Below are 18,563 nucleotides of genomic sequence, written 5' to 3'. Positions count from 1 at the left end.
CACTTATTCAAACTGGCATCATTTGCATTAATCACACTGGCAAGACTGAATAATTAACAAGATTTTGTACAATTAAGGGTATAAAAGCAAAGTCACTCATATACTGCTGGAAAGACTATGAACTGGTAGCAAACATTAATAGAGCAATTGGTTATAGCATTTCTACCTGTATAGAAATACACAGGAAACTCTAACAGTGTATAAAAGTTCCATAACTCATGAAAACAATACACTAGAGAACCACATGAAAAGTTTTCTTAAAATGGTGATATCATGTAGCAACCATTTCACAATTAAATAATGTATATATGTTTTTAGTGTTTACATAAATTGCATGGTTTCTTAATTGATTGCTTGTACATATCTGGATATATTAGGAATCCAAATAGAACATAGAAAATATTTTGCATAACTTATTGTTACTTATAGTTGGATTTTAGAATATACTTGCTGATCAACTCTGTTTAAATTTATTTATTCTGTTTGTGTATTTGCCTGAACATGCCTGTATACTACTTGCATTCAGTGTCCATAGAGACCATAAAGGGACATCAGCTTCCCCAGAACTGGAGTTACGTGTGATTTTGAGTGGCCACATGGTACTGGAACCTCACCCTCCTCCCTTGGTCCTCCTGCCCCAGAGGAGCATCCAGTTTCCTTAACCACTGAACCTTCTCTCCAAACTGCAGTCTTTTATATTATATGCATCTCTGTATTTTTGTCGTGAAAATATGGACAAGCCATAGCTGTTGTGACCTTAGTGTCAATTTAAAAATAGACAGTTACTATTATATGATATAATCTGTTCATCCATGTAAATCATTCATGAGAACTATGGAATTATAAATCTCTTGTCTTTTGAAGAAAACAGCATTGTCTCTCATCTGCATTCATCCACATTGCATTAAATAAAAGGTTTCTTTTCTTCTGTTTTCACATAGTCTCCATTTACATTTTTCTAAATTTAAAATTTTCAATTCATTTGTGTTTTTGTGAGTCATTATCAGATTGAAGCTTGTTCATTAACAAAATGAGATAATTTGCATAGAATAGTGACTGACATAAAGTTGTTGTAACAAATATCATTTCTGTGGATTATCAGCAATCAGCAGTGTTTTTTAACCTGATTGGGGAGGAAACTTGTATGGATTTTTTTCATCTATAATATTTCCACGCATTGTCCAATAATTCCCTCTGAATAGAAGAGCAGTCCCAGGCTTGCTGTTCTCAGAATAATGACCTCTTACATCTTCCTGGCACTAACAGCATAAGTACTTACTATAAAAGTCCCAGTCACTGCCCACAGCAGTCCAGCAAGAAAACTGCTTATTACATAGATCCGTTGTGTATCTTGCTTGCCATGATAGACAGGGAGAAGAGAGAAAGGGAGTTTCAAGTACATCACATGATGGCCAATGTTGATAGAGTGGAGTACACACCCATAGATGAGGTGATGAAGGAAAAACGCTTCAGTAGATTTAGAGGGAAGCCTTCTGTCAGTGAAGCGAGCCATGGGAAAACAGCCTCCAGAGCCCAGGAGGTTCAAGAGATGGATAGCTTGAAAAGAAAAGTAAAATGACATAAGAAATCAAAGAATATTTTACCCACAGAAAGAAAAATCAATGAAAATGATGAAGTGCTGTTTGAAGGAAATAGACTAGTTATTCAGGTTTCGCCAAGGAAGGGGTAGGGGATTTGTGTGTAGAACTACGTGGGCGAGCCACTCTTAGAAAAGGAGGTTAGAGAGGCCAGTTCTGAGCACTCCATTGTAATTATTTTCTAGTCCAGAAGTGTAAAATGTCACTTACGTGTTACAATATATAACAAACTTCTTTATTGACATGAGGAACCTTACAATCACTTAGTTTCAACTACTTTTCTAAGTTTTTATTTTGTAGTTCAAAATAAAATATTCACCACGTATAAAGTATTATCATATACCTGAAGAATTAAAAAAAAAAACAGAGTTGAATAATGCTTTATTTACCAAATCTTAGGAATCTCCTGACTTCTCCTTTCTGAATACTTGCTATTTATCTCATAGGGAGAAAGTTACCACTCCTCAGATTTCTGACCTAATCTTATTTTTTTTTTATAACTTACAACATTGAATAGACAGACAGACAGACAAACAGATAGATGACAGATAATGATGAAGATGATAGATGATAGTTAATGATGAAGACGATAGAAAGATAGATAGATAGATTTAGAAATAATTCAAACAGTATGAAAATTGAATATGAGGTTTTTTAAGAATTATATGACATTAAGTCTTATGCATGTTTGTTTTTTTTGGCAAATGCATGCTACCTATATTTTATACATTTATTACTTGAAAATAGGTGCTTTAATGCTTCTAATTACTACAATAGCATCTTCTAAAGCAAATAATAGTTCTTGGGATACATTTCTGCTGAATGGTATTATATGAAACAACTTGACAGAAATAATTTCAATTTAAAACCCAAAACTTTATGAAAATATTTCAAGTTATGTCCAAGGTAGAGAGTGAATTGTAGGGTTGTGATTCATATTTGGCCATGTCCCCTTGATGGGGAGGCCCAATGGCCACTCGGAGGAAGGATAGCAGACTACCAAGAAGAGACTTGATACCCTACCATCATATTTAGGGGGAGGAGGGTCCCCTTCAGTCACAGTCATAGAGAAGGGGAATGGGGCAAAAGCAGAGGGGAGGGAGGAATGAGAGGATGCATGGGATGGGATAGCAAATGAGATGTAATATGAATTATTTTATTTTTCAATAAAAAATGTGTAAAACAAAAAGAGAGAATTGTAATTTCTTCCCAGTATTTTTAGCAGTCAGGAGTATCTGGAAACATAACTGTTCACTTCAGTAGGAACATTCTCTAAACATGAGAGCATAATTTCACCTGAAATATATGCATATAAATATATAAAAACTTTACCAGGAGTTAATATATAGCAAGGGCGTAAAACCCAATTTCTAGCAAATAAAAAACCAAGACTGGGAATAGGCTGCTTGTTTTGTAGTTGTTGGTTAGTGGGGTAACATACACCCTCTACCCACCTAGGTTATTACAGGTTATTACTCTTTGTTACTCCTTGTTCTTTGTTACTCCTTGGCGCTTAGTGGCAAGCCCCAAGTTAAAAGACATGACATACTTGAATAATAGAACTTGGAGAGATAAAGCTCACACATACCTGGGCTTCATCTTGTTTGGCTAGTTTTCACAATGCTGGAAGTTATTATACACACTATTGAAGGAAAGAAAGCTATCACCCATCTTACCCTACCGTCAACCCTGTTAGCTACAATAACAGGTGGTCTGAAAACTTCTGCTTGATGTTACACTAGTGACATGAATACTATAGATTTAACCAATAACTCCTTAATTGAATTTAAGGCCTCCTTTATAATGTAGATACAATATTTACTGACATTACTAAGACTAAAACCCTGTAGCTATCTATGTCATAAGAGAAAATCTACTACTATTATTTCGACAAATTAAAATACTATTAAACTACTTACAATGACTTATAGTTATGCTGCAAAATTAATATATCTCTTGTTTTTCATCTGATAAGATTATTCTTGCAACTGATGGCAGTTAACAGAGAGAAACACTGGTCAAATGCAACAGAATAAAAGACTGGAGATTGCTCAGCCCTAAATAAAATGTACATGTCACATACACCACTTCAAGGCTGAGGAGTCTTTGCAAACTAGGAGACAGAAAGTCTACAAGACCTAGATGTAGACTGTGACTTCAGAGAAACAGTGCTTCAATATCATAACAGTTAATACCATAACAGTGGAGCCGATATTGCATCAGTGACTGTATCTCTCATGTAAGGTTGACACTATATTTCATAAGGCTCCCAGATGGGTAAATGTGTTGACACCGTTTTGCTCGTGGCAATCTTTCTCTCTCTTTCCATAAATATGAAGGCTAGCCAACAAGGAAGATGCCTCTAGGTCAGTTCCAGCTCCATTTCTCTGTGTTTTTCAACCAAGTTGTGTAGTGTCCTCAGAAATTGAATCATATCATATTCTAGTGGGCAAAGGAGGAATGACTCAAGCCTTTATTATATTGGGGTCCTCTCGTGCCTCTATGACCAACAATTCAGAAGGAGTATCCCAAACATTGCACAGATTGTTTAATAAACAATGGCTTTTAAAAACAGTATTATTGATCCATGCAGGGCATGTGATTCTAACTATATTAAGTTGTATTTATTTGAATTGACTTACTAATTAGAAGGGTTTCCATAGTAGTAGATTTGTTTCATGCTTTTTCATATGTCTTTTGTTTAAAACTCTGTTCCTAAACTTTTCATTTCCCTAACCTTAATCCTCATACCTACTTATATTATTTATACATTCTTGGGCTCTGGAAATATTAATGAATTGGATGTAGAAAATGCAAGAGCAGGGAGGAGTAGGAATGTAAAGTGCTCTCTTCAGATAATGACATAGCATTGCAAATATCATCTTATAACATGGTTTCCTGCCATGACCCTGTACAACAGCTGAACATAGATTGAAAGAGGGGCTCATGGATCTGTAACCCTTCCTGCTGAACTTCTAGCTACTGCTGTTTTCTATGAGAAGAATAGCCATTGATACGAATTCACTTGGTGAGATCACTGGGCTCCAGTGGATATTTCCCAATCCGTGATCAAACAAAAGGTTTGCTTAACTTCACCTGGTCATAAAACAACAAAAAGCTATGAATGTCGGAAAGGAACTTGTAGGAAGGAAGCAGAGTACAATGGATTAAGACAGAAAACAGGTAGGATTGAGATTAAAAGTATGTACTATATAAATATAGGAAAATTGTAAAACAAAAATGTAACAAGCAAAAAATAACTAATGTTTGTACAACATTGAAACTGTAACTAATGTCATGGATTATATATTTTAAGGAATACATTTTGCTTAACATGAGTGCCTAATGGCTAATAGTAACATGTAAAAAATACAAACCTTTCTTGAAAGAGGACTTTGGTGAACACTACTGATCTGAAGACAATCATGAGGGAAATACAGATTTGATCTTATGAAAGTTGTTCTACTAAATAAATGTTTAACCATGTCGGAATGGGGAATATTTTCCAAACTCAAATTATTTTATAGGAAACAATGCTGTAAGTTCTGATTGCATTTCTAGCTTATGAATATTTTTTATGACACCTCAACCCCCTTGGTCCATTATTTTTCAGAACAGAACACATTATAGACGTATTATATAGTATGGAGGACATACAGATGTGTTGCCTTTTTGAAATATGTTTTATATTATACTTACAACAGTCATTTTGTAGATGAGAAACCAAAAGCCCAAGGGTTATGTAACATATTCAGTATCAATTGGTCTGTCTGTAATAGAACAGAAACTTGACCTAAAGCCCACCTTATCTCAAAGTCTATTCCATTTCCATTTCCCACGCTAATGTCTCACAAAGACCTGTTAAGAGTGATTGGCATTTTCTGAGTGTGCTAGACACCTCACAGTTCTTATTGAATGCTTAAAACCACTCTACTGGGAAGCTAGGATTAGTGGAGTGAGAAAACTGAAATTCTGTAAGGTAATTGTCTAAGTTAATATCAGAGCCAGGATTTTAATCACCATTTGGTTCTAAAGGCTGTGCATGCATTCCCTGTAATATTGTACAGCAATACTGCAAGAAATGCATTGAGATGTTATTTTTTTCTTATTTTCTGCCTTTTGTCTTTGCTACATGAAAAAGTCTCCTGTCTTATATTCAAATATGTTTCCAAATGACATTTTTCTATGAAAGGGAGGACCTCGGGCTGCCTGCACCTGATGGTGAACTTGTTAAAAGTATAAATTCTCAGTTCTCACACCAGAAAACCTAAATCAAAGAACCCAGTGGTAAAGTCCAGCAATCCCTGCCCGATCAGGTTCTCGGGAGAGTTTGATAAGTGCACGGGATCTGAGCAAGGTTCACAGTGTGCTACACCAAAAGAAAGTGAATTGACAGTTTGCTTTCTTGATTTTTGAAAATTAGAAGGCTAGGTTGTTAGGATACAGTGCTTTGAACAATACAAAGTACATAAAGGAGGGTGGCGAGAGCCTCAGTTCATAAATGCGTGGTAGCCAGGCTGGGGACCTGGGTTTCACCCTTGAAGCTGCATGACTAGAGGAAAGTTGTGACTGTGGCAAAATAAAGTTAAATTATTTGTTAAAATATATAAATGTCTGAGTTTCCAGCGGAGGATATGACTGCCCCTGTGAGAACTGGAGCACCCATACAGGGACACTCACATCTGGCAACCATTTGACATCTTTCCCACAAAGAGCACCAAATAAGCTACTATATTTCAGAATCACACAAATGGGCTCAGTAATCCTTTAAAAAAAATCAAAGAGACTCTAATTACAGTGAAGATGCTGCTGTGGACAGAAGTTGGGGTATGGACTGCAGTGGTGTGGAATTCAATCATTTAGTGGTAGTGGAATTTTTCCAAGGTATTAAGTAAAGGAATACCTCGTTAAAGGAAGCTCAAAGTTCATAGTTTTTACAAGGCTGACTTACAAGAATACATTCTCTCCTGACAAAGCCATTTAGTAATATTAAAAAGAACACAACATTCTTACTTTCCTAAAGATAAATAAATTAAAGAGAAAGTCCTTAGAAAGCATATACTTGCCTTAGAAAAACAGGCAATGGGTATCTGCAAAAGCAAAGAAGGGTTTCATCATTCTGTTGTGAGAATTGATGTGAGCATCCATATAGACCTACGGTTATTTCATGTAGGCCCCAGAATGCTGCTACTTTGGAGAGAAGCAAGGAAGATTCAAGATTAGGTAGAGAATGTATTTTATGTTTGAATTTCCTCGTCTGTTTGCAAGGAGAGTAATCTACTCAGAGTATTATTGTAGGTGAAATTCTGTGATGATAAATACTTTTGAAGGGATTAATTGGGGTGAAACATAATTCTCAAGTTTTCTTTGTATAGGTTTGGTCAACATTTAGCTTACAGCTCATTTACTTTAAGTACCAAAACAAAATGAAAAGAACAATAGGAGAGATGATTATCACAGCTTACAAGTTATTATTTTGATTGATACTGCTACTGGTGTGTGTGTGTGTCTGTGTGTGTGTGTGTCTGTGTGGATGATGGGTCGGGGTTGTCATGACGTGCAAGTAAAAGTCAGAGAACTACCTTTATGTAGTCAGCTTTCTTCTTTCCACCTTAATGTGGGATCCAAGGGATCAAAGAGATGTTGCTGGGCTTGGTTATCGAGGGCCTCTGCCTTTAGAGTCACCCCACTTGCCCAGAGCTAAAGTATTAAACACTCTCTAAGTATCAAGGATTGTTTAAGTGCCTTATATTTGTTAATTTCCTTAATCTTTAAAATGAAACTATAAATTTTAAGATAGTAAATGTGTTTTTGATATGAAACAGAAAAGGCATCTCAGTTTCAAATTGTACACTAATAGTAGTTAAAAACAATAATATTACATGATTATGAGACAATGATTTACTTATTTCTTAAGCCAAGAAATTATATATACTGAAGAACAGGTAGCAGCTATGATTTTTAACAGCATATATAAAGATAAAATTCAGTGGGTATTTTTTTTTACTATTAAGAAGCTTCAGTATAGGGTATAGGGTCAGCAATAATATGAATGTTGGCAGCCAGGATTTCCCAGGAATGATTTGCAAACACTGAAAAGTTCAGTATACTCAACCTGAATGGCTCAGTCACTGCATCTACTTAGAAACATAATGCCTATGTGTTCAAAATGAAAAGCCAACCATACAAATGCTATAAATAAATAATTGCCATCTCTAGTTAGTTTACCACATTTAAAATACTATTAAATCTCACCCAATCATTCATTTAATAAATTTATTTATGATATGTGAAAGAAGTAGAATCTATTCACTAGAACTTGTGTTAAAAGATTGAGTTGTGTCATCAATAAATCCTGTATGTGACACAACAAATTGAAGAATGTCTTCTGCTTTCAGAAAGTTAAATTTGGTATTTAAAAAATTAGCATAAAAAAGAATTTAGAGGGGTGATGAACTGCTAATTAATATATATATATTTACCATGCAAGCATGAAGACTGAGTTCAAACGCTATCCCTCATGTGAAAAAGCCAATTATAGTTGTAACAGTAACCAAGGAGTACAAAGGCAGAGAAAGGAAGATTCCCTAAGCTCACGGACAATCTAGTATACACAATCCAAGAACTCCATCAATGGTAAGTTACCATGTTTCCAAAAAAGAAGGTAGAGAGGGAGTAAGGAAGAAACATATATCTACCTCTGACTCCATACATACTGACATCAACTATGTACATGACAAACACATACATGCACATATACACATGAGTACATATACACACATATAAAACACCTAGCTGAAATTGTAAATCTTATATAATTTGCTGCACAACTAGAAGGGATAAGAGATGTATATTGGCGTCTGTGCGCCGAGGTCCTCAATGCATTCTGAGGAGGATGATTGTGTTCCCGAGCTAAACAGATTTGTTCACCCCTGGCCTAATTGGGAGGAAACACTTAGAAGAATGCATTAGAAATACCCAAGCCGAGATCATCCAAGATGGCGTCAATCACACACTGTGCCAAACAGCAGTGACTGCACAGCTACAAACGGACCATACTGAGAGCTCCAAAACACAGTGCTGGAGTTTCCCAGAGAGAACGAAAACCTTTCATGTGGATCGTCCATGCCTTCCCACCCCAGGACCATGGGACCACGCTCTAGTGAGCTCCCAGGGACCCTAGGCTGCCGCAGCAGCTTTTTTAGGGCCAAGGAGATGACATTCAAGGAGAGGGTGCTGTTCAAGTCGATCTCAAGCAAGGAGTGTACTGCCCTTACATACCACAGGCCTCATGAACCTCCTCTCAGGGGCTGGGGCCATGCTCAGTGGGGAGAGCTAGATCGTATAGCGGTGGATTCTAGGAGCAGCACTGAGGTGGGGGCCATGGCAGATGGAGCAAGTGATGGAACTAGAGACTCGGAGGCTCGAATAAACAAAGCCACAAGTACCCAGGGATTAGAAGCTGAGCTGGGCCATCACTAAGGGTTTCGGCAAGCAACTCAACAAAGACTTTGAGGGGCCTCCACTTGCCACCTGCTTGATGGCCCACAAGATCCGGTACCCATAGGAGTAGTAGGCCACTCAGGCCTTGACAGCCAGAAACTATCTGGCAAATTGAATGGGAGCAAGAAAGCTTGCCCTGAGGACACAGGATCATAAGAACTAGCCCTCAGGATGAAGGAACAGGTGAGGAAGCCCTAGAGACATGGGAGCCAGAGAGCTGGCCCTGCTCTGAGGACAGAAGAGCAGGAGAGTGGGGGCCCTGCCCTGAGGATGTGGGAGCAGGAGAGCTGGCCCTGCCATGATAACAGCTGGCCCTGCCACTATGACATGGGAGTGAGAAAGGGGCCCCTGCCCTGAGGAAACAGGAGCAGGTGAGCAGTCCCTGCCCAGAGGACAAGGAAGTGGTTCTGATCCAGGCCTCTGAGTTGACCTCACCCCAACATCTACCCCATGTATGACCTGCTGGAACACATGAAGGGGCCATACCTGCAGATTCAATGATTAAAAATCTCCTTGACATACAGCAACAACAAGGTATCTGACAGCAGTCCCAGTGAAGACCCTGTGACGATAGTGTAGGTCTCAAACCAGACCCATGACTCATAGCAATGAACATTTGAATGTAAACATATGTGGACAAAAGGCTATACTGTTTATACACTACAGCTTACGTGACAAGATTTTTTGTTTGTCTGTTTGTTTTGTTTTACTTGGGGGAGGAGAGGAATTTTGGTGCATGACATGTAAATCATAAACATTCAATGAAAGTAAAAAAAAGAAAGAAAGAAATATATCTTGTCTATATATTACCTTTTCTCAGGATCATAGAAGTGGGAGAACTAAATATACAACTATTTAGTAGGTACTCATAAGTAGTCAAGGTAGATATTATTGCCTTATATATTTAGTTAGTTAGTTAGTTAGTTAGTTAGTTGGGTTTTTCAAAACAGAGTTTCCTTTGTGTAGGATTGGCTCTCCTGGACTTGCTTTGTATACAAAGCTGTACTCGAACTTACAGATAGCTGCCTGCCTCTACTTCCCAAGTGCTAGTATTACTGGTGTGTGCCACCATGCCTGGCTTTCTCTTATTTTAAATCTAAACTTACAGACAATGAAATATAACGTTGAAGTTTTCTAGCTTAATATATGTAGTAAGTACAATTTGTACACAGACATAATTTGAGGAGCTCCATGCTGTCTTCTCATTATGGAATACTTTACAAAATTTCAGTCAATGCATTTTTACAAGACAGAAAAGATTTCTGTTGGGAAGGTCAAAGAGAAAATGAATATCACCTTCTTGAATAATCAATGACCCCCACATAGCATTGATCACATTTATAGAAATCGTAAATCTCTCAAAGTTAAAGTCTATCAAAAGCAAAGGTGTAGAAGCAGTTTCTCTTATTGTCTAGGTTTTTTTTAATGCTATTCTGTAATTTATAATACAAATATGGCCCACACCAGGGAGTAGAGGCTACACCATAACAAATGCAAACCTTCTCTTAAGTTGACACTTGCTTTGATGGTAAATTCCAAAGCATAAATGAGTCTTCCTGGGTAAGTCTGGTTTCACTCATGTCTGCATAAGAACATAATATACAGTCATAGAGACCAGAAGCAACTGTGATAACAATTTCAATGGAGTAACTAGGAACATAAGTTTTTATGTATAGGATTTTTAGTGATTTGTAGGAGGAACATTTTATGTATATGATATTATATACAAGACATACATATGTATATATACTGACACATATAAAATTATATATCTTTCTGTCAATGCTAATACAAAATTCTGATATAGATGAGACATATAATCATTGCAGAAAGAAAGATGACAATGTTGAAGAGAAGGACAACTTTAAGTTGAAGTAATTTTTTTTTGAAAACATGTCTTTTGATGCTTCCAATTGACACTAAAAGTTAGATATGTGAATGATGAAGTGGAGAGTCAATTCTAAGTCAGGGAATCACACTACCTGGGCCTGAAGGAACACAGGCTAGCTTTAAAGTCACTGGTGATGAGCAAAGGCTTTGTGTAGAGCACAACCCTAGTCACAATCATTAGTTGTCAATGTTTACAAGTTGTTTCATATTTTGAAATAAATTAGAGAATGATCAAATTTTTAAAAAGGAAAACAATTATTTTTGGAGGTACACTCACAGCTGGTAGGGCAGGAGTTGTTTACAGTCATGGTATTTGGGGAAAAGAAGAAAAATGTAAATGGACCCTAAGAACAAAGGCAATTTAAGTCTGAAATTTGGAAGTTCTGATGATTAACTGTAGCACTTTTGTACCCTGAATATTGTAGCATTTGAGTGAAAACAGTAAAGAATGTGACTGCAAGGAATGTTTTAGATTATGAAATCGGTGCCTCTCAACATAAGTTTACTTGTAATTTATATATAAATTACAATGCATACATATCAGAAGTATTAGAAATATATATATTTCTAATATATGCTGTGATATATATATATATGCTGTGATATAATCATTCAACTTTTTAGGGCTTTGACTATATCCAGCTAGCCTCTACTCCCAAATAATGAAGACAGATACTTATTAATTTATTCAAACAGCTTTATCACAAAAACTCAGCAGGTATAATTTAAGCTAGTTTTCTAAGCTAGTCTGGCTACTTCCCAGCTACACATTCCAAGTTACTTGGCAATAAGTCTCAGGATGATCTGCTTCATCAGGCCACATCTTCTTTCCCCATCTTTTTCCTTCTCTTAGTTCTCATCACACACACGCGGGCGAGCGCGCGCACACACACACACACACACACACACATGCACACACACACACACACATACACACACACACATGCACACACACACACACGCGTGTGCGCTCACACACACACACACACACACACACACCCCTAGGCCCCATCCACTCATCCTGCCTGGGAACTGAAGCTCCACCTACCTCTATTCTGGCATCTATGGAGAGCAACCAGATCTTGGGTAGCCAGTATTTAACATCTGAATACACAGAGCACTGGAAAAGCCCCAAAATACTAGCATGAAAAGATTCAAGCAAATATGACAATAGTTATAATTAAACTAGAAATAGTATATAAAAACAGTTTCAAATAAAAAGAAATACAAATTCACAAAGTTCTCTGAAATTTAACCCTATAGATTCAAGTGTTTCCAACTATTTGGGAATAGTTAGTGATGGTGGAGTTGTTAGAAAATGAAGATAAAATGTAAATAGGTATGAATAGATTAAATAGGTATATACTGAAGTATAATGTATTTTATTTATGAATTGTTTGCATCTTTAAGGTTCTAGCAGGAATATTACACACTAGGAAATAGAAGACAAACTGCAGCAGATTATTTTAAAAAGCAGTGGTTTAAGAAAGCAAATGTTCTTCAATGCAAGGAGTGCAGCAAGATTAGGAAGTCACTGTCCCTACTGCCACCTTGTACTTGAGGCATAGGCAAAGAAGTACAGATACAAGACCACTATGCCCCATGGTTCTAGGAGTAGGATCATCCCCAAAGTATTATAGACAGCTGGGGTTGCAGGTGCCAGAGAGGTGCTTGCCTAGCATATCCCTGGTTTGGTTCTAGCATAACAAGGAGAATCAGAAAGAAAGAAAGAAAGAAAGAAAGAAAGAAAGAAAGAAAGAAAGAAAGAGGAAGGAAGAAAAGAAAGAGGAAGGAAGGAAGGAAAGAAGAAAGAGGAAGGAAGAAAGAAAGAAAGAGGAAGGAAGAAATGAAAAAAGAAAGGAAGGAAGGAAAGAAGGAAGAACGAAAGAGGAAAGAAGAAAGGAAGAAAGGAAGGAAGGAAGGAAGGAAGAAAGGAAAGAAGAAAGGAAGGAAGGAAGGAAGAAAGGGAAAGAGGGATGGAAGAAGGAAGGGGATGAGGACTGTAGATATCAGGTAAAGAAGCACTGATTTGCAGAGGGCGACTTATGAGCAACCTCCTTTTCTACTATGAATAATAGGTGCTACCCACTGCCTGCTAAAAGCCAGTCAGTGGGTCCTGTTGCGGTGGTCCTTGGATCCTCGGCATATGGGGCCCAGAGCAGAATGGAGAAAGGAGTATCAAGCATCAAGAGGCAAATAGAGAGTGACCAGCTCAATTTTCTACAGTGCTCTTAGCTCTTCAACATTTCACCCAAATTCAAAGAACATTGGAAGAAAAAAATTATGTTTAAGACTTTGAGTATCTTGACAGTTCATGTGTAAACAAGCAATGAACTAAGCATTTTTCCAATTCTACATTGTTTAGACTATTTGTAGAACTTCGTGTCCAAGAAATGTCCTTGTATAGGCAAAAGACATCTTTCTCAAAGCTTTCTGGATCCCATGCTACATAATTCAGTTACAAATGCATGAATGTGTGACATGTGTCAGGTCAGCTTTGCTAGTTACGTGACCACTGCCTCGGTGCTTTATCATAATTACACAGAGGAATAATTACAGTGCAGTGCATATCAGAATAAACAGTAAAAAGGAAGTAAGGAGTCTATAGAACATCCTTGCAGGATCGCTGTGTTGCATAGTAAGGCACTTGTGTTGCTACGTTCATGACAATTAACCAGAAAGAAATATTGATCTCAACATCAGAAAGCATCTGCTCATGGAGAGTAAAAAGTCAAGCTCATAAAAAGTATGTTTCTTTAAAAGGACAGGAAGGATCCCTATTCAACGGCTGTCACATAAGGAAGGTGAGATATCCGCATCAGTGTGAATGAAAATACCAGATACTATTAAATAAATTAGACTTTTTAATATATTTTAAGTTACCATTTGAAGGAAGAAAGTGGTAATCCCAGAAACATAACATGTACAATAAAACTAGGCCTTCACAAAAGCTCTGATTTATTTCAATAGACCCTATTGTGTGGTGTATAATGTTTTGTGTTGTGCATTTGAAGACAAAGTGAAGGGAATTTGGCACACATTGCCAAAGTTACAGACTTGGAGTGATAATCCAAAGCTACTCCATAAATTACAGGAAACAAGAATTACCCACCCCCCCCTTCATTTATCCTGGAGCTGAATTCTAACAGTAAATCTCTTGGGGGACAGTTCAGCAAGCATTTTGAAACCTTAGAAACACTAAACAGTGCACACATTGCATCCACCTAGGGGAAGATGGCTATTTTCTAACTGCATGCTGGAAAGATACTGGATCATTCTTATGATTTGTTATAAATCTTTGCTTTTTTCCCTCACAATAATTTATCTGAAATGGAAGCCAACACCTTCTAGGTTACTGAGGCTAGCTATTGAATTAATTCATGAGTTGCACTGAAAAAATGGGCCATTCTTCACTACCAGGATCATGAATATTTTAATGTCTGAATAAAGATAAGAATAAAGTTGAAGCCACTCCATTTTGTAGAGATGCCACCAGGAGAAAAGTAGAGTTAGATGCTACAGTGTAATTCATTTTATATTAGCATAATTGAGATGACTGAAAATGTATCTAATGTTGTGGGTCAAAACAAATCTTAGTACAAACATCAGCATGGTTACTTCATGGAAAAAGTAAATTACTAGCATCCTCTTATGATGCTGGTCATCCTACCAGGAAATTAATTTCTTTTGTTTCTGCATAAAGACTCACACAATCTCATTACATGTTGAAGGTAGATAGGTGATCTGATAATCCAAATGTCCTATCAGTTCAATAACAAGAAGGCACTTAAAGAAAATTCCCAAGAGGAAGATACACTTCTCTAGTAGATACAACCAAAGAAGACATGAAGGCATAAATATACATACAACTTCCAAGCACAGCAATGGTTTCTGGGCTTCTGAGATGCTGCCAACAACAACAATGTGACAACCCAAAGAGAAAATGGAGAATAACATATATTTTCAAATATGTTATCCAAAAATTTTGGTGGTTTGTTGTTCTCCAAAATCACTCATTACTTCAGAGGCACTTCATAGCTAATTGTCCCCCAAAATACAGAAGCAGATACTCTCCGAGGCGTGCTTCCTTGGTATCTCGGGTGATTCCAGTCAATCAGAAGTCACTGGGGACTACCGCAACAAGGACGTCACCAAATAAAAGGCATAGAAGCAGATACTCATTATTTACAACTGACCCAATAAATGTCTGACACACATACCTGCGCTGTGCATTCTCCTGTATGCTCCCATGCTGAGCCCCAGGGATTCAAGGCCCCATGCTCTTAGATCAGTAAAGCCTACTCTTACCTTTGTGAGGTCAAGTTGACTCTATTCTTTCGTTTTTCACTGTTGACTTGTTTTGCACAAAATCTACTCATAAATTAGGCAGCTGTTCAACAACCTTGCTTTAGGTCCTAGGGCAGCCATGAAACCACAGAGAACTACAGTCTGATAGCAGTTCTTCCACTAGTGTCCCACGAGGACACACCCATGTCTCTGGTGCCAGGACACAGCCTGCTAAGTTTGTCCCAAAGTAGATCCTAAGCAACCAAAAGGCACATCTAGCAGCACCTTTTAGTTATAGACCTTAGGGTGTCCAGTGTACCTAGAAAGAAGCAGGAGACATCTATGCTGCCCTGGAGGCATGGCTATAGGTTTCATATTTATCTGTGTTTCCTAAAACATCCTTTCCAGTTTTAGCTTCTTAGCTGTGGTTAGGAAGACATTTCTTTCTATTCATGACCTCACCTGGGATGGAGCTGGAGTGCCAGAGATCGCAAGGAAAATGAATAAGTGCACAAGCCTGGACATGTCCACCACTTACAAATGTAACTGTACATCTGATATATACATATGTCCCTGTGCCTGCCCAGTGCCAGGCTCTGTGGGATGAGAGAGGAAGTCTAATCTTCCCTTACTGATCATTGTCCCACTAGCAATAAGCGCAGCAGGAGCTTCTGACTTTCTGACTCTCTCTCTACTCTGACTCTCTCTCCTACAGTTATCTTCTTGTTTATCAGACCCGATAATGTCACTATTGAGGTAAAAACAGTATGTAATAACTTCCTATGAAAATATACATACCATTCAGGACCTCTTGTCAGGCAAATATGTCCAACAAGAGAAACTCATAAGGTTCCAGGACCTTTTCTAAGAGAGACAGAAATATACAAATTGAGTAATGGATAGTTCAAAGTAATTTATACAACAAAGACAAAGGAGATAAACTGAGCATAGAAAAATAAACGGATACATCTACAAAACATTCTCATACCTCAGCAAATATTGCAGCAGAGGTGTTTGAGAAAACGGTAAGACCCAGACAGTCCCAGAGTCTGCTGTGAGGCTGAGTGTTCGGATAATATCAGAAGCTTCACCTATAATGTCTCAGCAACATGAAGACTCTAATGTAAGCTGAACAGCATGACACCATTAAACACACCACACTTGACAAAAACAAGGCCAGGAAGTCCCCAGCCTACACAACAAACTGTAATGAGAGGGATTTAAGTGAAATAATAATGTCAAAACTTTCCCCATCAAGTGTTCTACCAAATACCAATAATACCATCATATTATAAACCCATCAACTTGATAATCCATCATTGAATTCAGAACCTTAGAAACTAGTGACCTCTCAATGATTTGATCTGCTATCAGAGGACTTAAATCTCCAACAGGAAATGGAAACGGGAAGACTTGCAGACTAAGCCTACAATCCAAGCCAAAGCTCTCCTTTAAGTGAGGGCCAGACAATAGCATTCCATTCAGAGACTGGAATTTTATCACCATTAGACCTGCTTGCACATTGCTAACACGAGTTAAATTATTCTGAAAGGATGCTAAACACCAACGACATAGAAACAAGGACCTGCAAAACTCCTGTAAAAGTAAATGCATAGTACAAAACAGAGCATCCTAAGATTGTAATGGTAGTGGCTGTGGTGTAAATGTAGCTTTTATTCTCCTGATGTAATTAACTGAAGCCAGAGCCTTAATGCTGAATAAACTCATCCTTTCTAGTCCTTTGTGAACACTTCCTGGCTGGTTCAACTCAGGTGTTCTGGCTCAAACTCCTCACCTAGCTGACTGATTCAATCTGGTTTCTCCTGGCTTCTGGGCTTCTGACTGAATTACTCTGCTTGGCCTCATACTAAGTTTGGCAATAGTTCTAGCTTGTGTTCTCTCTGCAACCTCCTGTCTCTCTGTACAACTGTCCTGGTAAAATCGCCTCCACCCTCTCCCAACCCCCACCCAGCCTTGCTCGCTTAAGTCACCCCTTGTGAGAGTTTGCCATATCCTATTCTGTCAAATCTTTCTCTCATTTGTCACCTTGTCTGCCTCTCAATTAGATGTCACATTCCAACATGCCTGCTTCCTTCTACAAACTAACCTTATCTACATTGTTTGTGGATTAAAGGTGTGTACCAAGGGTATGCCTGTATTCCAACCAGAGGGATTAAAGGTGATTGGCCTGTCTGCATTCCAAACAGATCACACAGACCTGTAAGGTTTTTGGATGTGATCAGAAGAGCATTTGCTGGATTAAAATTCCCCTACACTGTAGTACTCTTATACTTGTAGATGGAATGCTACAGACATAAATAAGAAAAACCAATGTGTAAGTTTTTAATTTAGATGAATATACTGTAATAAATAATTACCCATGGTGAAGTATGGTAAATGTAGCCTAGCAAGGGAGCAGGGTTCAGATCTACAGTCTGACCTTTGTCAGGGACTTGAAGCAGGGGGATTGCTTGAGCCCAAGAGTTTAAGATCGGTCCAGGACAAAAGAAAAGACATTTTAGGAAAAAAAAAAAAAAGATGGTATTGTGACCAGTAACATAAAAGGTGAATGGATGGAAGGGATCTTAAGTGTTTTAAACACACACACACACACACACACACACACTACATATGAACATACATTTGCACAAACATTCATGTTTAAAAGCATGCATATAGAAACACATGTATTATATGTGTCTGCTGTACATATAAGCACACACATATAATACAATGAGAGGAAATTCATGTGTTTACTAGCTAAATTTATTATTTAATCATTTCACAATGTATATATATTACAAATCCCCATATCATTTGCTTTGAATATATGTATTTATGTAGACATATGTGTGTGTATGTATTGTTACACCTACATAGTATATCTAGATGAACCCTTGTTTTAAGTAAAAAAGAAACTCTGGGGAAAATTCAGAAAGATCGATAGCTAATGAAATATAAATCATCTTAAATACTGAGGTCCGTTCTTATTAAAGATGAACTCAATTTTGTTGTTGTCGTTGTCATTGTTGTTTGTTTTAGCTTTGGCCCTCCTGAACTTGCTTTGTAGACTCAACTGGCTTCCTTTCCCTCCCCAAGTGCTGGGATTACAATGGGTGCTCCACCGCACCAAGCTGAACCCAATTCTTAACTAAATGCACAACACATATTACTAGGTACATGGATGTGTATCCATTGATGACACAATTCCTTTATGCTATGTTTAATATAACACTACTAGATATTGTATGGTCTTTAAAGCTTACACATTTTTCCCAGAAATCG

General features: G+C 37.6%; 1 long non-coding RNA gene across 2 annotated transcripts in view; it reads right to left on the bottom strand.

Moving 5' to 3' along the window:
• The window catches only part of LOC311605415, a 100,718-nt gene that overhangs the window by 11,237 nt on the left and 70,918 nt on the right, over positions 1–18,563 (bottom strand). The window contains exon 1 of one of the 2 annotated variants that reach the window (XR_014781932.1): positions 1,440–1,552. The exons of the other annotated variant lie outside the window; for it this stretch is intronic. This is a non-coding gene — a long non-coding RNA (uncharacterized lncRNA). Of the gene's footprint in view, positions 1–1,439; positions 1,553–18,563 lie in introns of those variants that run through there. 2 annotated transcript variants of the gene reach the window in all.

The sequence above is a fragment of the Acomys minous genome (genome assembly GCF_964271855.1).
Source record: "Acomys minous genome assembly, chromosome: 1".
NCBI lineage: Eukaryota > Metazoa > Chordata > Mammalia > Rodentia > Muridae > Acomys > Acomys minous.
The sequence above is the reverse complement of the archived record's forward strand: the minus strand, read 5'-3'. Positions and strand labels throughout refer to the sequence as shown.